The 11,614-nt window shown below is 48.5% G+C and overlaps 1 long non-coding RNA gene across 1 annotated transcript in view; it reads left to right on the top strand.

The window, feature by feature from the left end:
- LOC115300243 overlaps positions 1–2,754 on the top strand; it is a 9,810-nt gene extending 7,056 nt beyond the window's left edge. Inside the window, exon 3 of the long non-coding RNA XR_003912564.1 lies at positions 2,651–2,754. This is a non-coding gene — a long non-coding RNA (uncharacterized LOC115300243). The remainder of the gene's footprint in view (positions 1–2,650) is intronic.
- Positions 2,755–11,614: the final 8,860 nt, after the last annotated feature.

Here is an 11,614-nt window from a genome sequence, read left to right as displayed (position 1 = left end):
AGATCATGACCTGAGCCGAAGGCGGACGCTTAATCGACTGAGCCACCCAGGCGCCCCATCAGCATAAGTAGGTCTTACAGTGCAATCAAAGAATGTCCCCCAACTTTACCTATGTCACCATTTTTGTGCACACCTTTTATTTAAAATGTGCTAAATTTGTTATGAAAGTGACTGTTATGCCTATTCTCTCTCATCCTCATCTTTCCCACCTAACAATACGGCGCCTATTAATAAAATATCATTATATCTAACCTAAGAGACATTATGTATTTAAACGTTACTTCTTTCTAAGAATCCTGTTGGAGTTACTTTTGTCTGGATTGAGAATGTAGAATTCAATATTGAATCACAGCAGAAGCGCAGACTCTGAGGTCCGATGCCTCTTGGGAATGGGTGGGTGGTCCCGCTCACCAGCTGGGCAACACAGACAATTTCTTAATCTCTCTGTGCCACAGCCTGCTCATTTCCCAGAGAGGAATTGTAGTCATCCTTTTCCCTGCCAGGACTAAGAGAGATGGTGTGAAAATGTGCTTGGCACGGTACGTGGTGTCAGGTCTTACTGCTGCCCTGTAAGCATGGACATCACCACCATTACCACTGCTGACTGACAGGCAGCGCTCCGGACCTGCTGGACGCTGGTACCCACGTGCAGAATGAGATGCAAGCCCCACAGCACTCCTGGGGGGGAGGACGGACACACAACCAGATCTTCAGGATGCAGGGTCGTGAGCACAGTCAGAGGAGTGCTCCCGGGAGTCCCCGGCAGCAGCTGGTCTGTAGCCTTTGTTCCTTGGGTATATTTTTAGATATGGTGGGTTCCTGGCCTGGCACATACAGGACGAATAGGAGCTAGTTTCCTACTAAGGGGAAATTGGAGAGGAGGGTAGGGGCCAGCGTGGGAACGGCATGGTCAAAGATGAGATCAAGCATAATATGTTCAAGTAACTATTTGAGAGAAACTCTGGGAAAAGAAATCATATTATTAATAAAGTAAATGGGGTCCAGTTTCATCAAGAATCCTCTTTCCTATGACCAAGTAGAGACCCATGATTCTTCACACCTGCTACTGTTTTCACATGAAGAAGAACAAATAATGAGGGGCACCTGGGTGGCTCGTTAAGGCTCTGACTCCTGACTTCAGCTCAGGTCATGATCTCACGGGTGTGGGACTGAGCCCCGTGTCAGGCTCTGCACTGAATGGGGAGCCTGTTTGGGATTCTCTCTCTTCCTCTCTCTGTGCCCCCTCCCCTGGGCTCGCTCTCTAAAAATAAAATAAAATATCAAATAAAACAAATAAAATAAAATAATGAAAGCAGGCTTTGCTGTAATGCCCCCACAGAGCATTTACTTTTTTTGTGGAGATCGTGGGGAACAAAATAATTCTTTATTGTTCCCTTATGGATTAGGACAGTTTTAAAATGTGTCCACAAATTCTGTTACACTTTTCCCATTGATAAGTGGACTATGTGGCCTTCCTCAAATGTGGCCTCGTCCTGTGTGTTAATCCTCTATGGCTGAGTATCACGTTACCTGTGCGGAATGAGCTTAGGGGGCCCCCCGGCTTGTACCAATGGATTAACAAGGTGCAAAGAAATACTAAGCCATAGAATGTCCACACCCAAGTTTGGGCAAAAGAGACAGGCACTCCAAGAATAGGGAGGTGCAAAGGCACCCCAGGATAGACGGGGTGAAGAGCCCCCAGGACAGAGAGGGAGGGGCAAAGGTCCCAAAATAGGAACAGGCCCAAAGACTCCCAATATAAAGGTATATGAGGCCAGCAAGATTAGGCATTCAGGGCAAAGCGCCCCTCAATTTAGTATTATAACAGGAAGCTGCTTTCACAGGAAGGACCAAAATAGGTTAGCAGGTCATTAGGGCTGTGGGCCACCACACTGCGCTGCTGCTGCCGTGATACTGCCCAGTCCTCAGCTAATTTACGAAAGGAAAGGTGCCTTGTTAACCTTGAAGTTGACCTTGAAGTGTTTTGCCCTGTCTTCTCCCCTAGGCTGGCTCAGAGAAACAGACACGGCGCCTCCTTTCTGCCGTTAACACCCATCTGCCCATCTGCCCAGTGCCAGGATTTTTATATTGACCCAAACCCCAAACACTGTGTATCTCCAAACCCCCTTCCCTTACGCCCATGAGGTGATGTTCCCAGCTTCTTTGTCTCTTTGTGCACACCCATCATGTTTGTAAACCTTCTGATCTTAATAAATACCGGGCAGGGACCCTTAAATGGAGCTCTTGTCTTTTCCCAGACATTAGCCATCTCTCTCCTGTTTTCATCCTGCGTCCGCTCTCTCGCTGGCCAAGAGAGACCTGTAGACTTAGAGTCTATGACAGTTAGCCTAACACTCAGCAGCTGACAACTGCAGACATTTATAGCTCAGTCTCTGACCCTCAGGATTCTGGGAATGGCCTAAGTGGGTAGTTCTGGCTCAGGATCTCAGGTTATGGTCACGATGTCAGATGAAGGCTTGATCTGTACTATCTAGGCTGAATGTGTCCTCCCAAAATTCATATGTTGAAATCTAATCCCCAAAGTGATGGTACTTGGAGGTAGAGCCTGGAGGTGATTAGGTTGTGAGGGTGAAGCCCCCGTGAATGGGATTGGAGACAAATCAAGGGACCTCTCTTGTCCTCCTGCCAGGTGAGGACACAGCGAGAAGATGGCCGTCCATGAAGAAACAGTACGTGTTCAGCCGACACCAAATCTGTCAACACCTTGACCTCAGACTTCCTAGCCTTCAGAACTGTGACAAATAAATGTTATTTGTGTAAGCCACCCACTGTATGGTATTTTTATTTTAGGAACCCAAACGTACCAAGACAATCCACGTCCAAGAAAGCTGGTCAGTTCCTCCCCACGTGGACCTCTCCCTAGCACTGTCTAAGCATCATTGACATGGCAGCCGCCTTCCAGAATGGGGGGTGGGGGGGTGGGAGGAGCTGCGGAGATTCTTATCACCTCGTCTTGGAGGTCGCATCCCATCATGTCTGCCATATTCTATTCCTGACATGTGTGTCACTAAGCATAGGGTGGGAGAACTCGGATCCACCCTCGGAAAGGAGAATCCAAGAATTTGTGGACGGTTTTAAAAGCCTCATGCACCCTGTGACAAATATAACACAAGGAACGGTACTGTGTGGTTTCTGAGGCCAGGTCGTAAAAGGTGTAAAAGGTGACGCAGCCTCTTAATTGATCATCAGAACACTCTGTGAGACGTGAGTCACTATGCCGGGAGTTGGCCACCCTGGAGTCACCACGTTATAAGGCATCTCGGGGCACATGGGAGGCCACGTGCGGTGTTCTGGCTGACGGCCCAGCTGGGTCTCCACCGACTGCCAGCATCAATCGCCAGACATGTGAGCAAAGAAGCCTCCAGATGAGCCCAGCTCCCAGATAGCATGTTACTCCCAGCCGTGGAATCTCCTGAGTAAAGGCCCAGGCTTGGTGGCAGACACAAATCAGCCCCATCTGAATTCCTGACCCACAGAATCCTCAATCATATTAAAATTACTGTCTTACACCACGACATTTCTGGGCTGTTTGTTACACAGCTTTAGTAACTGTAACTTGGGTTAGTTTTCAATTCATACAGACTCACCCTCTGAGCATGTGCCTAGAGATTCCCCTTTCTGTAGATTCTCTCCAGCTCTTTATCCGGTCCTTATTTCTTTGTCCTCTTGGACGTCTCTAGGAGAGCATCTAAAATAATGACTGCGATCACTTCTATAATCTCTAAGAAGGAAATCTCACGAAAGCTGAGTTGTCGTTCTACATATAATGACTCAGGGTCAGAATGAATGCTGCTGTCAGACTCAAGTTTTACTAGGTTCAGAAGTAGTTAAAAACTCTATAACCACATTCATCATCAGGGAAATGCAAATCAAAACCACAATAGATATCACTTCATGCCTGTCAAAATGGCTAAAATAAAAAACACAAAAGAAACAAGTGTTGGTGAGGATGTGGAGAAAAAAAGGAACCCTTGCACACTGTTGGTGGAAATGCAAACTGGTGCAGCCACTGTGGAAGACAGTATGGAGGTTCCTCAGAAAATTAAAAATAGGGGCACTTGGGTGGCTCAGTCAGTTGAGTGTCTGACTTCAGCTCAGTTCTGATCTCACAGTTTGTGAGTTTGAGCCCCACTTTGGGCTCACTGTTGTTAGCACAGAGCCTACTTCAGATCCTCTGTCTCCCTTTTTCTTTTTCTTTATTTTTTAAAAAATTAAATTATTTTTTAATGCTTTTTATTTATTTTTGAGAGACAGAGAGAGACAGTGTGAGCAGGGGAGGGTCAGAGAGAGAAGGAGACACAGAATCCAAAGCAGGCTCCAGGCTCTGAGCTGTCAGCACAGAGCCCGACATGGGGCCCAAACCCACGAACCATGAGATTAGGACCTGAGCTGAAGTCTGGTGCTTAACCGACTGAGCCACCCAGGTGCCCCCTTTTTCTTTATTTTTAATGTCTATGTTTGAGAGAAAGAGACAGAGAGACAGAGTGTGAGTGGGGGAGTGGCAGAGAGAGGGGGAGACAAAGAATCTAAAGCAGACTCCAGGCTCTGAGCTATCAGCACAGAGCCCGACGCAGGGCTCGAACCCACGAACCGTGAGATCATGACCTGAGCTGAAGTCTGGCGCTTAACCAACTGAGCCACCCAGGCGCCCCTGTACACTTTTGAAACTAACATAACGATGTATGTTAACTACACTGGAATGAAATAGGTAAGACAAGAACCAGTAGATAACTTAACCAGTAGAAAACTTAAGAAAACTTAACCAGTAGCTAAAACTACTTCACCAGTTTTCATTTCTTTCCATTAGCAAACGCACACACCACCTCCAGGACTCCCAGGCCCCCTGAAACTAACACGTGGGTAAGAACTTTAAGGAAACTAATCTGCCGCCGCAGTGGGCTGGTCCCACCGTGAACACAGTTCTAACACAGTTGACCATTCTACTTTCCAAGAAAGAGACGCGGTGGTGGTCACTTTCCTAAAGATACAGAGCCATCAGTGGCCATCACAGAGTTACGTGTTCTCATGAAAAGTCAGGGCTTCCTGGCGAGCTGAGGGCAGCAGGTCCGGCCAGGTGACAGAGAGACTGATGGCTCATAAAGGAGCCGTTAGCAGTTGCCAGATAACCAGGGAAGTGGTGGCGTTAACCCTGAAACAGAAGGTCTCCTGCCCTTCGGTGCTGCTCTGCCTCTGGCTTCAGCTCTTAGGTCCATGCAGCCCTTACGTTACACACTGACTCTTTTGTGACTTTTTTTAATTGTCAGGAAAAAATGGCAAAAATAAGTTCCAACTTGGCCATTCCTGCAGGCTGTCAGCCTGTCTTCCTGTCTCTCTAGTTTGTCTCCGGTCTTTACTGCCAAGTAGCATGTGCTAGGATTTGTCAGCATGACACAAATCATTGGGCCATTTGTCCCAGTTCTTAAGGGGCTCCGTTACGGAAAACGGACTTTTCCACTGGGGCCTCGCCCTCAGAAAGCACCCCTCAGTGAGCGTCTCCCCCGCGTAGCGGGGTGCTGGGATCCGATGAACCTCTGACGTTACCTTCGGGCTCGGGCACATTCGTGTGACCTGCAGGCGAGGGCAGAGACAAAGAAGCAGATGGATGAATTCTTTCCAACAACGAATATGATCACACACAGATCACGTGTACGTCCTTATCTGCAGCAACGGATGCATTATTTTTTAAAAATACTGAAAATGTGAAAACAGATTAGAAGTGAATTGGGATACTCATGAGTGATCGTTCTTTAAAAATGAAGTCACTCATAGGTCTAACAGGAAACTTACAGAATGATCTAGCTTCAAGAAAAGCAAGCAGTTAGTAGTGCTTAAGAAAAATTGATTCAATATCTAATGGATAGTTGATACCCGTCACAACACAGCATTTTATATACTGTTAAGTGAAACTGCAATACAATCTAAGTTTATTTTGGGAGTGTTTGCTGTATCATTGGATTTAATGAAATGTTTAGAGGTGCAGTAGGCATGACTTTGAGTAGATAATGAAAGAAAGTGCAAAATGCTTATTGATTCATGATGTGGTTTCATCTTAGCTTGGGCAAACCATGCAGTATTTAATATATAGTAACAGAATATTTACTATTGAAGCTTGAAAAGATGTGAGTTCTTTGTGTGCAATCTTTCATTTATGCATGTGAGAGGGTTGTCTTTTTTTTTAATGTTTTTACATTGTAGTACTTGTTTTCCTTGTTGGTGGGGTTTGCTTATTTAATACATTCCGTCAAGGACAGAAAAATAATGATTGAAGAACACTATTTACATTATTTCATCATTTTTGAGATGCATAAAAATAAAGAAATAAATAAAAATGAAGTCAGCCGGTTGGCATTTGGTGGCGTTGACTTCCAGCAAAGCTCAGAGGGCAAAAACGACCTGCCGCAGAGACAGCGGGACTCAATTTCCAAAGCCTAACATGCGTCTGGGGAAGACGTTAAGCATTCTGGCCCCGGCTCAGGCGGAAGTATGCTAAGAGGCTGGGGAACGGCCTAAGACACCAGCACATGAAAGGCATTCAGACGCGCCAGGCGGGGCCCATCAGAGGAGCGTGTGACTCTTGGTCTCGGAGTTGTATGTTCAAGCTCCATGTTGGGTGAAGAGATTACCTAAAAATAAAATCTTTTTTAAAAAAGGAATTCAACGTTAAACCCTTGGGTTTCGACATCAACTGAAGCCACCAACCCTCCCCACCCCGCCCGGCCGCCACCTCCTGCATCAATCCGCTGCTCTGTCCAGCCCTCTGACAGCCGATCTTGAACCTTTCCGTCCGTGTTAATGGTCCGCATCTGCCTCTCTCATTCCCTTTTCCACCTCAACTGTGTTTGGATGGAGGGGTGCCGTCTGGCCAGATAGAGGTTGAACTATTGGCCCACGAAGCGACACGGAGGTGCCTCCAGCAGCTCCAGAAGAGTTGTCAGCAGCCTCCGCCTTCTCGGGCCCCAATCCGGCCGCCTGGCCCTGCCCGGGTCTCGCGCCCACACCGGCTTCAGCCTCCGAGGCGTCATCTGTGAGTCACTCTTCTCCTTGATGGCCGCTGCTCCTTCAGTTCCCAAGGTCCGGGTAGCTCTTCCCACAAAATGTCCGCACCCTCCTTCATCGCGTGGTCTTCGTTTTCCGTGCTGTGTCTGCCTCACGGTTTCCATTGTCCGCAGAAGCCAACGCAGGGGCCTGGCTGCTGAAAATCCTCTGGTCATCTCATCCAAGACACAGTGTGAGACGAAGGAGGTGAAAATGCTGTGCTCCTGCCTCCTCAGACCGCATGTAAAGTTTGAGATTTTGGGGTGCCTGGAGGGCTCAGTTGGTTACACATCAACTTCAGCTCAGGTCATGATCTCACAGTTTGTGGGTTTGAGCCCTGTGTCGGGCTCTGTGCTGACAGCTCAGAACCTGGAGCCTGCTTCTGATTCTGTATCTCCCTCTCTCTCTGATCCTCCCCTGCTCGCGTTGTCTCTCTGTCTCACAAAAATTTAAAAAAAAAATTTTTTTTAAGTTTGAGATTTCCACCTACCTTTTGTTTTAATGTTTATTTTTGAGAGAGAGCGAGCATGAGCAGGGGAAAGGAAGAGAGAGAAGGAGATGGAGAGACTCCCAAGCAGGCTCATGCTCTCAGGACAGAGCCCAGCAGGGGGCTCAATCTCATGAACCTCAAGATCATGACCAGAGCCAAACCCAAGAGTCGGACCCTTAACCACTGAGCCACCCAAGCTCCCTTCACCTAACTTTTGATAAACCGAACTGCAGGCAGTGGCTGGGTGTCTGGAAACCATCTCGCTGAGGCAGCTGTGAAGGCTGGAGGGACAAGGGGCTCTCTGCGAACATCCTGGCGGCCGTCCTGTGGATCCGGGCTAGGTCCATGATGCTCTGGGCCGACTTCCGGGGTGGGAATCCTGCCCTGCGTCTGGCCGGCTGTGGGACCTTGGCCACGTACCCTCTGCCTCTCAGTGCCCGAGTCGGCACACTGGGCGCAATGACAGCATTCATCCGCACGTGGGGATCAAAGGTGTTAATAAGGTGAGGCGTTCAACACGCGTTAGTCATGATAATGATGGTGGGGACAGTGGAGCTTCTGATCCGAAAGAGGCCTCAGAAAGCACAAATGGGGCCAGTTCGTGGAATGTACAGGACAGGAGACTTCTACTCAATATAAGATGATCCTTTAAACACAGCCTTTAAAAACAGAGCCCCTCTTGGGCGCCTGAGCAGCTCAGTCGGTTGGGCGTCCGGCTTCGGCTCAGCTCATGACCTCATGGTTCGTGGGTTCAAGCCCCGAGTCGAGCTCTGTGCTGACAGCTCAGAGCCTGGAGCCTGCTTCGGATTCTGTATCTCCCTCTCTCTCTCACCCTCCCCTGCTCACGCTGTCTCTCTCTGTCTCTCAAAAATAAAATAAAATACATTAAAAAATGTTTTTAATTAAAAGTAGATCATGTTTCTTGTGGTAATACCACCTCAAGGAAAACATCCCAAGGAGATAATCAGAGAATATGCAAATATGTACTTGCAACGATGTTTCTGGTAGCATCCAAATGGTGAGGTATGTTAGCTATTGACCCAGAGAGATGCTCACAGCATATTGTCAAATGAGTAGATATTTTAAAAATCACATATAGCTTAAAAAGTTACACCTACACCTGGCATGTGTTTGTAGGTGCCTACTCGAAAGAAAAAATAATGTCCACAGAAGGACTTGTGCACAGGTGTTCACACTAGCTTTATTTGTCATCACTGACGACTGGAAAACACCCACTGCCCATTAACAGGTGGACGGAGACATGCGGGTAGATTGATGCAATGCGGTGCTATCCAGCCAGAGAGGGGGATGGACTATTGACTTGTGCAGCAACGTGAATGAGTCTCCAAATCATCGCCTGAGTGGAAGAAGGCGGGAAAAAAAAATACGTATTATACTGTTCTGTTTATATAAATTCTAGAGAATTCAGACTAGTCCAAGTGACAGCAAGTAGGACAGTGGTTGCTGGAATGGGGGGTAGTGGAGGGGAATGAACTACTGAGGGACTCAGGAACCCTTGGGAATGGATACGTCCGTGGACCAGGGCGTGAGGGCGGCTTCCCGTGCACGTACCCCGCCAGCTGTCTGCCTGGCGAACATTCCCTCAGCCTTTGCTCTGTCCAGGAGACCTCCCCAGGAGTCTCCATCAAGCCGCTACCTCACTGTGAGATAGATGCACATCTGCTCACCTGTCACACTCTATCGTCACTGCCAGTGATTGAGTTTCCTGTAGTCGCTGTAACAAATCTCCGCGAACGTAGTGGCTTAACACAACATGAACTTCCGGACTTAGGGCCTGGAGGTCAGCTGTCGGAAATGGTTCTCCCTGGGCTGGCATCAACGTGTCAGGAAGGCTACCTTCCTTCTGGAGTCTCTCGGGAAAATCTGTTCCCTGCCCTTTGCTGTTTCCAAGGGCCCTGGTCAATTTCCTCCATGTCCACGGGGTCCCCAGGTCTCTCCTCACTCTGACATTGGCTGCCCCACATTTGTTTTTCACTTATAAGGACCCCCACAGTTACATCAGGCTCCCCCAACCCAGAATAACTCCCGATCTCAAGACCCTTAACTTAGCCCCATTGGCAAAGTCACGTAGCCACCAGTTCTGGGGAACAGAATACGGGCATCTTCACCGGCCACTTTTCAGCCCGCCATACGCAGCCTGTCTGGTGAAACCTCAGGGCAGAGACCTTACCCATCTTCACACTCCTTAGGTCCCAGCGCCATGAGTTTAGTACATTTTTGCAGGGTTGAACAAATTGATAAACCAGGAGATTTGAATGCCGATACTGGGATCATTTAATTCTCTCTCTTTTGAATACTTCATCAGAGCACTGGCTCATAGCAGAAACCGTGAGAGCTGGGAGCTAAGCACTTCCAGAAATGCCATTTTTGCAAACACAGGGGGTGGGTGACGTAGCGGGGAGCCCAAGAGCAACGCCGAGCGTGAAGACAAATGTCTCGCGAGGCGTCTGAGACCGCGAGCGGTTTGCTGGCTGGGGCACCCCTGCGCCTGCTTCGACGCCGGCCCCGGAGGGGACGGTGACCGGAAGGGCAGTGGTGCACAGACCCAAACATCGCCCTCAGAGCTGCCTCCGCTGGGCACCCTGCGGTTACTTTTACACATGTTTTCTGTTGCAGCTTTTTTTTTTTAATGTTTTTTATTTATTTTTGAGAGAGAGGGTGACAGCATGAGCAGGGGAGGGTCAGAGAGAGAGGGAGACACAGAATCTGAAGCAGGCTCCAGGCTCTGAGCTGCTGTCAGCCCAGAGCCTGATGCAGGGCTCGAACCCACGAACTGCGGGATCATGACCTGAGCCGAAGTCAGACGCTTAACTGACTGAGCCGCCCAGGCGCCCCACTGCTGCAGCTTTTCATAGAAACCAACACCCACTGAAACATGACCATCCTGTTATCCTTCACGTGGAACGGAAGAAAACAACCCACAACTATTCGCCCCCAGGTGGCAGTTGGGAAATTATTATTTCTTGTCTGAAACACACACGGATGAGTCAGAGGCAGGGGTATAGAGAAAACTTGGGCATGGCCACTGAGACACATCACGGACCCCTTCCTCCGATGACCATTGCTTGGTCACTCCATGGCCCCCAACACAAATGGAGACCTTTGAACCCTCCCATGGACCGGTCATTCTCGGGGTGCACGTCTTCCCTGATTTCTCAGTGCAAAGGCTGGGAGAAGGCAGGAGCCCCTGCAGGGCGCGAGAGGACAGGCAGCATACAGTTCGAAGGCCCCTGTGCTTCTGAAACCATTAACAAAGGAAAGACTAGAGGGGCGCCTGGGGGCTCAATCGGGTAAGCCTCCGACTTCAGCTCAGGTCAGGATTTCACAGTTCGTGGGTTCGAGCCCCGCGTCGGGCTCTGTGCTGACAGCTCGGAGCCTGGAGCCTGCTTCCGATTCTGTGTGTCTCTCTCCGCCCCTCCCCCACTCAAGCCCCTTCTCTTTCTCTCTTTCAAAAATAACTAAACTTAAAAATAACTTTTAAAGGAAAGAGCATGCAGGGGCTCCTCGGAACACTCTCTGAGAATGAATTTGAAGTGTGCAGCTCGTGTCCCTTTATTTTTACCTTTTGGGAATGTTAAAATTAGGTGTTCAGTTCACAGACACCGAACCTAGCTCTCATTGTGTCCTGAAGCCCTTACCAACATTAGCTCATCCATCCCCGTGACAGCCCTGCGCCCCCTGGTTGGGGCCACGGCCACAGCAGGGTGGAGGGACAGGCCGGTTCTCCCAGGAAGGACAGAGCCGTCGGGCTCCTGAAAATCGTTCTTGACCCGCTGCTCGGCTGGCCCCTGAAATGCCAGGTCTAGGAATGATGACGCAGGCCCACGGGAAACAGCTCCCTTTTTTTTTTTTAATTTAAAAATTTTATTTATTTATTTTTTACTTTATAAAGTTTCATATTTTTTAAACATATGCAATTATTTTCCATCCTTTACAATACAGTAGTTGCAATGACACTCCAAACAGAAAAGCAAAGTAAAAAATCAAAACACCAACTGCTGTTTCATGTAATTAGACTTATACAGAAATTAGAAGGTTAAGTAACAA

Source organism: Suricata suricatta, chromosome 8, assembly GCF_006229205.1.
Source record: "Suricata suricatta isolate VVHF042 chromosome 8, meerkat_22Aug2017_6uvM2_HiC, whole genome shotgun sequence".
Taxonomy (NCBI): domain Eukaryota; kingdom Metazoa; phylum Chordata; class Mammalia; order Carnivora; family Herpestidae; genus Suricata; species Suricata suricatta.
This window is presented reverse-complemented; position numbering and strand designations above follow the sequence as displayed.